The following is an 11301-nucleotide window of genomic DNA, read 5'->3' on the forward strand; positions in this document are numbered from 1 at the left end:
GCAAAGTGGTCCACCTTTGAATGTAATCTCTCAGAGTCTCATTCGGTTTTTGCACGCAATGCTGCAATTCTATTAACCCTGCTGGCCGCTTGCAAATACCCTCAAAAGTTCTAACATAAACTCGGGCAAGTTCTTCCCAACTGAATATACTGCCTGGTGCTAACTGGGTCAACCATGCTCTAGCTGAACCTTCCAACATCAGAGGAAGATGCTTCATGGCCACCTCATCATTGCCGCCACCAATCTGCACAGCCACTTGGTAATATTCAAGCCAAGTGTTAGGCTCGGGCTGACCATGGAACATGCTGACTCCAGTCGCCAACCTGAAGTTGGGAGGAATCACCGCGGCTCTGATGGCTCTGCTGAAACACTCTAGACCTGAAACATGAACTTCGCTGCCAGTCGGGTGATCTCTGTCAAGGCCCTCCCTATGTGCTCTGTTCCTGTCAACTAGACCTTGAACAAGAATAGATCTCGCATCAAAGCCTGACTCCCTTGGGTCGACTGGTATTCTTCGCTCGCCACTGTGATGGTGTTATCATATTGCCGAGGCACATATGATCCACTCCTCGGAGGAGGGGTGGGCACTGGATGATGGTCATCACGGCCGAGTCGGTGATCATACTGCTCATGGTTTCTGCCCTGATCCTGCCGGTGCCCACGTCCCTCACACCGCGGGGGCGATCTCGGGCTATGAGCCAATTGAACTGTATGTGCCATCACCGATGTGCTATGAACCCTATTCCGTGACTGAGACACTGCTGTGTTCTGCTCTCCTGCTGCCCGGTGTAAGGCCCGGATCTGCATCAAACCTCTGCCAGCCTCCGACTGGGAAGGCTGAATTGACTCTACTATACGGGCTGCAGCTGTGAGATTTTGAATCGGAGTGCGGTATACCCGAGGTTGAGGCGAAAAAAGCTGTCGTCGACTAGACTTAGGAACCCGCTGCCGAGCACGCTCGTCCAGTGCATGCTGAAGGTTCTCCAGTCGAGTGTCCTCAACCAAGTTGGCCAGGCGCGCCTCCTCCAAGGCCCGGGCCTCGGAGGTTTCCCCAACGATGGGCGTGTGGAGCGCATCCATGTTGTGGCGGCCAAGTGATACGTCCCCTACGTATCTATAATTTTTGATTGCTCCATGCTATTATATTATCTGTTTTGGATGTTTATGGGCTTTATTATACACTTTTATATTATTTTTGGGACTAACCTATTAACCGGAGGCCCAGCCCAAATTGCTGTTTTCTTGCCTATTTCAGTGTTTCGAAGAAAAGGAATATCAAACGGAGTCCAAACGGAATGAAACCTTCGGGAGAGTTATTTTTGGAACGGAAGCAATCCAGGAGACTTGGAGTATACGTCAGGCAATCAACGATGCAGCCACGAGGCACGGTGGTGCGCCCACCCCCTAGGCGCGCCCTCGACCCTCGCGGGCCCCTCGTTACTCCACCGACGTACTTCATCCTCCTATATATATATATATCCATATACCCCCCGAACATCGAAGAGCAGAATAGATCGGGAGTTCCACCGCCAAAAGCCTCTGTAGCCACCGAAAAGCAATCTAGACCCGTTCCGTCACCCTGCCAGAGGGGGGAATCCGTCTCCGGTGGCTATCTTCATCATCCCGGCACTCTCCATGATGTGGAGGGAGTAGTTCACCCTCGGGGCTGAGGGTATGTACTAGTAGCTATGTGTTTGATCTCTCTCTCTCTCTCTCGCGTTCTTGAGTCGGAACGATCTTGATGTATCACGAGCTTTGTTATTATAGTTGGATCTTATGATGTTTCTCCCCCTCTACTCTCGTGATGAATTGAGTTTTCCCTTTGAAGTTATCTTGTCAGATTGAGTCTTTAAGGATTTGAGAACACTTGATGTATGCCTTGCATGTGCTTATCTGTGGTGACAATGGTATATCACGTGATCCACTTGATGTATGTTTTGGTGATCAACTTGCGAGTTCCGTGACCTCGTGAACTTATGCATAGGGGCTAGCACACGTTTTCGTCTTGACTCTCTGGTAGAAACTTTGGGGCACTCTTTGAAGTTCTTTGTGTTGGTTGAATAGATGAATCTGAGATTGTGTGATGCATATCGTATAATCATACCCACGGATACTTGAGGTGACATTGGAGTATCTAGGTGACATTAGGGTTTTGTTGATTTGTGTCTTCAGGTGTTATTCTAGTACGAACTCTATGGTAGATTGAACGGAAAGAATAGCTTCATGTTATTTTACTATGGACTCTTGAATAGATCGATCAGAAAGGATAACTTTGAGGTGGTTTGTGCCCTACCGTAATCTCTTTGTTTGTTCTCCGCTATTAGTGACTTTGGAGTGACTCTTTGTTGCATGTTGAGGGATAGTTATATGATCCAATTATGTTATTATTGTTGAGAGAACTTGCACTAGTGAAAGTATGAACCCTAGGCTTTGTATCACTGCATTGCAATATCGTTTGTGCTCACTTTTATCATTAGTTACCTTGCTGTTTTTATATTTTCAGATTACAAAAACCTATATCTACTATCCATATTGCACTTGTATCACCATCTCTTCGCCGAACTAGTGCACCTATACAATTTACCATTGTATTGGGTGTGTTGGGGACACAAGAGACTCTTTGTTATTTGGTTGCAGGGTTGTTTGAGAGATACCATCTTCATCCTACACCTCCCACGGATTGATAAACCTTAGGTCATCCACTTGAGGGAAATTTGCTACTATCCTACAAACCTCTGCACTTGGAGGCCCAACAACATCTACAAGAAGAAGGTTGTGTAGTAGACATCAAGCTCTTTTCTGGCACCGTTGCTGGGTATGTTAGCGCTTGAAGGTATATCTTTTATTTCTTGTTTTAGCACTAGTTCAGTTTATAAAAGAAAACTACAAAAAAATGGAATTGAGTTTTCCTCATACGCTTCATCTTTTAATATCTTTCGTGAGAATGATGGAAAGGAAAATTGTGCTCAAATGCTAGAACAAGAAGTCTATAAAATGTTTGGCACTAAATCTTTGAATGATGAGCATGATTGCAATGTTCTTAGTATGAACTCTTTGAATATCCATAGTACTAATGATGATTGCACTAGTCATGATGAAAATGTCTCTTATAAGCATGTCAACTTTTGTGGAGTGCATAGAGTTCACAAGTACACATCAATTAGGGAAAATATATTCTGCAAGAGGCATAAGTATTTTGAAACTAAATGGTTGCAAGAAAGGTTAGATGTTTGTGCTGAAAATTTATACTTTCTTAGCCATACCTGTGAACTTTGCATTGAATGTGATCATTTCAGTACCCAATGCAAATTGTTTGATGATCGTATCGTGTCCAAAAATTGTGATGACTTGATTTCCCTTGCACATCATAATGAACTTAGTTTGCTCTTGGGTTATAAAGAAAAGAAACATATATCTAAGGTTATTCCATAATTTGCCCTTGATAGATTTCTTAATTTTGATCTAGAGGAAATTTATATGTATTGTGTGGTGAATTGCATTGAAAATCCTTATATTGCCAAGTATATAACGAAAATAAAACAAATAGAAGATGAAGAGAATACTAATGAAAAGGAAGAGACTTCCCAATATCCTCCTATTATTTCTTATGATGAATCAGGTAACGAGGAGGAGCCTTCTATTCAACCAATCTCACTAATAAGGAGCTCCAAAAAGAGGATTGAACCCACACATGATGTGAAGAAGAAAAAGAAAAGACGGAGAAGGAAGGGTAGAAAGGTATCTCTCCCAAATGATGTTGCACCTATTACTCATTGTGATGATGATAATTGCTATACTATTGGTGCTATCCATATTATTAATGATGAGAGTGATTATGCTTATGATATGAAAAGGCCCAAGCTTGGGGATGCTATGTTTGATGAAGATGATGTTTTTGAGAATATATTTGCTGCAATTAATGTTTCTCCCAAGCTTGGGGATGCTACGTTTAATGAAGATGATACTTTTAGTCTCCCAAGTTTTGATATGCAAATTTATAATGATGATAGCATGCCTCCTACTTATTATGATTATATTGATGAAAGTGGGTTTGGAAGAGTGTCAACTTTAGGAAGTAATGATCCCACTATTTTGGAGGATGTTGAATCTTATTATGATAATTATGAAAGTGGATTTGGAGAGGTCATGACTTTATTTAGTGATGATTCCATTATCTTGGAAGAGGTTTCAATTGATTATGATGAGAACAAAGTTCCTACTTATGATGATTATTGTGAGGACACTTATGCTATAAAAGTAGTGATGATTATATTTATAAAACTTGTCATGATTATGATTACCCTTTTTCTGAACATTACTTTTTTAATGTGGAAACAATTTATAGTATTCGAGTTTCTTATGATACTCCCACTATTCCGATTGAGAAGAATCTTGCTTATGTGGAGAGTAGAAAATTTTCTATGCTTGTAGATCATGAAAAGAATGCTTTATGTGATAGTTATATTGTTGAATTCATTCATGATGCTACTGAAAATTATTATGATGGAGGAATATATGCTTGTAGGAATTGCAACAATATCAAGTTTCCTCTCTATGTGCTTAAAATCTTGAAGTTATGCTTGTTTTACCTTCCTATGCAAGTTGATCCTTGTTCCCACAAGTTGTTTGCTCACAAAATCCCTATGCATAGGAAGTGGGTTAGAATTAAATGTGCTAGTCATAGCATTCACGATGCTCTCTTTATGTTTCAATTGTTATCTTTGATGTGAGCATCATTGAAATCATCATGCCTAGCTAGGGGCGTTAAATGATAGCGCTTGTTGGGAGGCAACCCAATTTTATTATTGATCCTTGATTTTTGTTCCTGTTTAGTAATAAATAAATCTTATATCCTCTATTTAGATGTGGTTTATGCTTTTAATTAGTGTTTGTGCCAAGTAGAACCTTTGTGAAGACTTGGGGAAAGTCTTTGCGATCATTCTGTAAAAAACAGAAACTTTAGCGCTCACGAGATTTGCTGCCATTTTTTATTGAAGAGTGATATTTAGTTAATTCTTTTTGAAGATTATTAATAGATAAATTACACACGTCCAGCAATTTATTTGAGAATTTTATGAGTTCCATAAGTCTACGTTTGATACAGATTACTACAGACTGTTCTGTTTTTGACAGATTCTGTTTTCTATGTGTTGTTTGCTTATTTTGATGAATCTATGAGTAGTATCGGAGGGTATGAACCATATAGAAGTTGGAATACAGTAGATATTGCACCAATATGAATTTATAATGAGTTCACAACAGTACCTAAGTGGTGATTTATTTTCTTATACTAACGGGGCTTACGAGTTTTCTGTTAAGTTTTGTGTTGTGAAGTTTTCACGTTTTGGGTAAAGATTCGATGGACTATGGAATAAGGAGTGGCAAGAGCCTAAGCTTGGGGATGCCCAAGGCACCCCAAGGTAATATTCAAGGACAACCAAGAGCCTAAGCTTGAGGATGCCCCGGAAGGCATCCCCTCTTTCGTCTTCGTTCATCGGTAACTTTACTTGGAGCTATATTTTTATTCGCCACATGATATGTGTTTTGCTTGGAGCTTCATTTTATTTTATTTTGTTTTGCTTGCTGTTTTAAATAAAATACCAAGATCTGAAATTATTTAATGTTAGAGAGTCTTCACATAGTTGCATAATTATTCGACTACTCATTGATCTTCACTTATATCTTTTGGAGTAGTTTGTCATTTGCTCTAGTGCCTCACTTATATCTTTTTAGAGCACGGTGGTGGTTTTATTTTATAGAAATAATTGATCTGTCATGATTCACTTATATAATTTTGAGAGTCCTTTAGAACAACGTGGCAATAATAAAAACTTTCATATAAGTGCATTGAATACTAAGAGAAGTTTGATACTTGATGATTGTTTTGAGATATGGAGATGGTGATATTATAGTCATGCTAGTTGAGTAGTTGTGAATTTGAGAAATACTTGTGTTGAAGTTTGTGATTCCCGTAGCATGCACGTATGGTGAACCGTTATGTGACGAAGTCGGAGCATCATTTATTTATTGATTGTCTTCCTTATGAGTGGCGGTCGGGGACGAGCGATGATCTTTTCCTACCAATCTACCCCCCTAGGAGCATGCTAATAGTACTTTGTTTCGATAACTAATAGATTTTTGCAATAAGTATGTGAGTTCTTTATGACTAATGTTGAGTCCATGGATTATACACACTCTCACCCTTCCACCATTGCTAGCCTCTAGTATCGCGCAACTTTCGCCGGTACCATAAACCCGCCATATACCATCCTCAAAACAGCCGCCATACCAACCTATTATGGCATTTCCATAGCCATTCCGAGATATATTGCCATGCAACTTTCCAACATTCCGTTTATTATGACACACTTCATCATTGTCATAATGATTGCATGATCATGTAGTTGACACCACATTTGCGGCAAAGCCACCATTCATAATTTCATACATGTCACTCATGAGTCATTGCACATCCCGGTACACCACCGGAGGCATTCATATAGAGTCATATACTGTTCTAAGTATTGAATTGTAATTCTTGAGTTGTAAGTAAATAAAGTGTGATGATCATCATTATTAGAGCATTGTCGCAAGTGAGGAAAGGATGATGGATACTATGCTTCCCCCACAAGTCGGGATGAGACTCCGGACGAAAAATAAAAAAGAAAGAAAAAAAGAGGCCAAAGAAAGGACCAAAAAATGAATGAGAGAAAAAGAGAGAAGGGACAATGCTACTATCTTTTTTCCACACTTGTGCTTCAAAGTAGCACCATGATCTTCATGATAGAGAGTCTCCTATGATATCACTTTCATATACTAGTGGGAATATTTCATTATAGAACTTGGCTTGTATATTCCAATGTTGGGCTTCCTCAAAATGCCCTAGGTCTTCATGAGCAAGCGAGTTGGATGCACACCCACTTAGTTTGTTTGTTGAGCTTTCATATACTTATAGTTCTAGTGCATCCGTTGCATGGCAATCCCTACTCACACACATCGATATCTATTGATGGGATCTCCATAACACATTGATACGCCTAGTTGATGTGAGACTATGTTCTCCTTTTTTGTCTTGTCCACAACCACCATTCTATTCCACATATAGTGCTATATCCATGGCTCACGCTCATATATTGCGTGAAGATTGAAAAAGTTTGAGAACATTAAAAGTATGAAACAATTGCTTGGCTTGTCATCGGGGTTGTGCATGATTTAAATATTTTGCGTGGTGAAGATAGAGCATAGCCAGACTATATGATTTTGTAGGGATAACTTTCTTTGGCCATATTATTTTGAGAAGACATAATTGCTTAGTTAGTATGCTTGAAGTATTATTATTTCAATGTCAATATTAAAATTTTATCTTGAATCTTTCGGATCTGAACATTCATGCCACAATAAAGAAAAATTACATTGAGAAATATGTTAGGTATCATTCCACATCAAAAATTCTGTTTTTATCATTTACCTACTCGAGGACGAGCATGAATTAAGCTTTTGGATGCTTGATATGTCTCCAACGTATCTGTAATTTTTGATTGCTCCATGCTATTATATTATCTGTTTTGGATGTTTATGGGCTTTATTATACACTTTTATATTATTTTTGGTACTAACCTATTAACCAGAGGCCCAACCCAAATTGCTGTTTTCTTGCCTATTTCAGTGTTTAGAAGAAAATGTATATCAAACGGAGTCCAAACGGAATGAAACCTTCAAGAGAGTTATTTTTGGAACGGAAGCAATCCAGGAGACTTGGAGTATACGTCAGGCAATCAACGAGGCAGCCACGAGGCAGGGGGCGAGCCCACCCCCCTGGGCGCGCCCTCCACCCTCGTGGGCCCCTCGTTGCTCCACCAACGTACTTCTTCCTCCTATATATATATCCATATACCCCCAAACATCAAAGAGCAGAATAGATCGGGAGTTCTGCCGCCAGAAGCCTCCGTAACCACCGAAAACCAATCTAGACCCGTTCCGGCACCCTGCCGGAGGGGGGAATCCCTCTCCGGTGGCTATCTTCATCATCCCAGCGCTCTCCATGACGAGGAGGGAGTAGTTCACCCTCGGGGCTGAGGGTATGTACTAGTACCTATGTGTATGATCTCTCTCTCTCTCTCTCGTGTTCTTGAGTCGGAACGATCTTGATATATCGCGCGCTTTGTTATTATAGTTGGATCTTATGATGTTTCTCCCCCTCTACTCTCTTGTGATGAATTGAGTTTTCCCATTGAAGTTATCTTATCGGATTGAGTCTTTAAGGATTTGCGAAGATGTATGTCTTGCATGTGCTTATCTGTCGTGACAATGGGATATCACGTGATCCACTTGATGTATGTTTCGGTGATCAACTTGTGAGTTCCGTGACCTCGTGAACTTATGCATAGGGGTTGGCACACGTTTTCCTCTTGACTCTCCGGTAGAAACTTTGGGGAACTCTTTGAAGTTCTTTGTGTTGGTTGAATAGATGAATCTGAGATTGCGTGATGCATATCGTATAATCATACCCACGGATACTTGAGGTGACATTGGAGTATCTAGGTGACATTAGGGTTTTGGTTGATTTGTGTCTTAAGGTGTTATTCTAGTACGAACTCTATGATAGATTGAACGGAAAGAATAGCTTCATGTTATCTTACTACGGAATCTTGAATAGATCGATCAGAAAGGATAACTTTGAGGTGGTTTCGTACCCTACCGTAATCTCTTCGTTTGTTCTCCGCTATTAGTGACTTTGGAGTGACTCTTTGTTGCATGTTGAGGGATAGTTATATGATCCAATTATGTTATTATTGTTGCGAGAACTTGCACTATTGAAAGTATGAACCCTAGGCATTGTATCAACGCATTGCAATACCGTTTGTGCTAACTTTTATCATTAGTTACCTGGCTGTTTTTATATTTTCAGATTACAAAAACCTATATCTACTATCCATATTGCACTTGTATCACCATCTCTTCGCCGAACTAGTGCACCTATACAATTTACCATTGTATTGGGTGTGTTGGGGACTCAAGAGACTCTTTGTTATTTGGTTGCATGGTTGTTTGAGAGAGACCATCTTCATTCGACGCTTCCCATGGATTGATAAACCTTAGGTCATCCACTTGAGGGAAATTTGCTACTATCCTACAAACCTCTGCACTTGGAGGCCCAACAACGTCTACAAGAAGAAGGTTGTGTAGTAGACATCATGAAGCTCTTCCCTCTCCTGTGAAGAAAGGGGTTCAGGGCGGTATTCCTTGTGAACGCATGACGGATCGCCGCCACCATCACCGACGTCGTCGTGGCAGAAGCCAGGAGGACTATGTGGTCCGTCGACCATCAAGACTTCAGCCACAGGATCGCTGGTATCGCATTCAGATCCGGTCTCGCGGAGCCAGTCGACAGGTCAAACAGGCTGTAGAGAGTTTCGTCGGGCTCGATTGTCGCGACTTGTGGGGTGGCCGACTGACGAGCCACCACGTGTTTCACCCACCGCTGAAGCCGTGACCGACCAGATTGCTTGCGTCGGCGAACATCGGGGAGTGAGGACACCACAGGAGCCGACCGATAATGGGTCCACGGCTGCCGAAGAACGACGCCGCGAACGCACGCGCGAAAGTGCGTGCCCCCGCGGACCGGGAGCGTCTCGACGTCGAGGGGAGCTTCCTGAAGCCAGGCGGAGTCATCGGCAACAAAGACGAGCGCGCCGAGACGGATCTCACGGCCCTCAACCAATCCACCGTCGGAAACCATGATGATGGGAATCAGAAAAATTGTAACTTCACCAAAAAGTCGCTAAGACACCTGCCCCAGGGTGGGCGCCAACTATCGTGGTTCGAAGACTGACAATGGAATGGGGGGTTAGTACGAGGAGGCAAGATCCCAGCTATGGTGAAGTTGTACACACAAGATTTACGAGTTCAGGCCCTTCACAATGGAAGTAATAGCCCTACGTCTCGGAGCCCGGAGGCGGTCGACTGGATTATGTGTGTGTGATCTTACACGGGGTGAAAACCCTTGTCCTTGAGGAGGGGGGTGGCTTATATAGAGTTCGCCAGGCCCCTCCCGCCCTCAGTTACACAGGGTTTAAGGTACATAAAGATGGGGCATTTCTGGTAACGCTAGTTATAAAGTTACATAAATGACCATTAAGTCTATAGAGTAAACGTCCGACCGTTGCCGTTCAGAGTGGCCTTCGATCTTCTGTCTGTCGAGTGATTATTGCTATGGTCGAGTGACATTGAGTCTTCTGAGTGGAATGCTTCCGTCGAGTGGATGATGGTATCCCTTGAACGCTTCTAACTTTAAGGTGATGTCCTAGGGGAGGGTGTCTAGGTCACGCCTATGACCCTACCCTAGGTACATAGCTTCATTAGACGTGCCCTCTTCCTTTATCGGAGACGACAAAGAAGCTCGTCCCGCCTGTGGCCGCCTCGCCTCGCTCTGACGCGCGTCCAAGCTGACGAGGCATGCAGCGCCACGCTGGCTGGCTGGTTGTTGAGATGGTGCGGTGGCCGGGTCTTCATGAAGATCGTCATGCCACCACACAGGTGCTTGGCTAGTTGGCCTAGGAGCTGCATGCTGCCACACAGGCGCTCGCCTAGGTGGTGGGCTGGCCACCACGTCGTAACGGGCGCGGGGCAGCGAAACTTTGGCAAGTGCGGGCCTGATCCTGGCTCCGTAGATGCCCTCGGCAAGGGTCTTACCGGGGGGGGATGGTCTTCGTCTGCCCCCGGCAAGGATATTGCCGGGGGCCTTCGTCTTCTGGCTTCTATCTAGATTCGCAGGCCTTTGGGCCTCACAAAGATCTGCATGCCACCATGCAGGCGCTCCCGAGCCTTGGTGTTGACGTTGTCGATGGCGTCATAACTCCTAGGCTCAAGGGTGGCGGTCTTGCTAGTGTTGGTAAGTTTCCCGACAAGGCTCTTGTCGGGGCCATGTAGGGCGTCCCAGCAAGGGTCTTGCCAGGGGAAGTCCATATTGCCCCTTTGCTCTTCACGCCTCTGGCTTGAGTACTGCCATTGGCAGTCTTGTATCTTCGCTTCCTCTGCCCCGCCCAACATGGCTGCAGGTGTGGCTACGACTGCCCGTGCACAATTAAAGGGGTACATAAAGGCCCCTACTTTTGTACACCGACATGAGCCCCCGGGCCTGGACCACACATAAGCGAAAAGCATTGTTGGGCTAGGCCCAGAACGATGCACGGGCACACGTGGCAGAGTTTTAACTGCGGAAACTCCTTTGCAAGTTGCGCTTCTCCACGATCCTCATTGAGTGCGTGACATTGGGGTCGTGTGTGGAACGGTCACATTATG

This window comes from Triticum urartu, chromosome 7 (genome assembly GCF_003073215.2).
Source record: "Triticum urartu cultivar G1812 chromosome 7, Tu2.1, whole genome shotgun sequence".
NCBI classification, from domain to species: domain Eukaryota; kingdom Viridiplantae; phylum Streptophyta; class Magnoliopsida; order Poales; family Poaceae; genus Triticum; species Triticum urartu.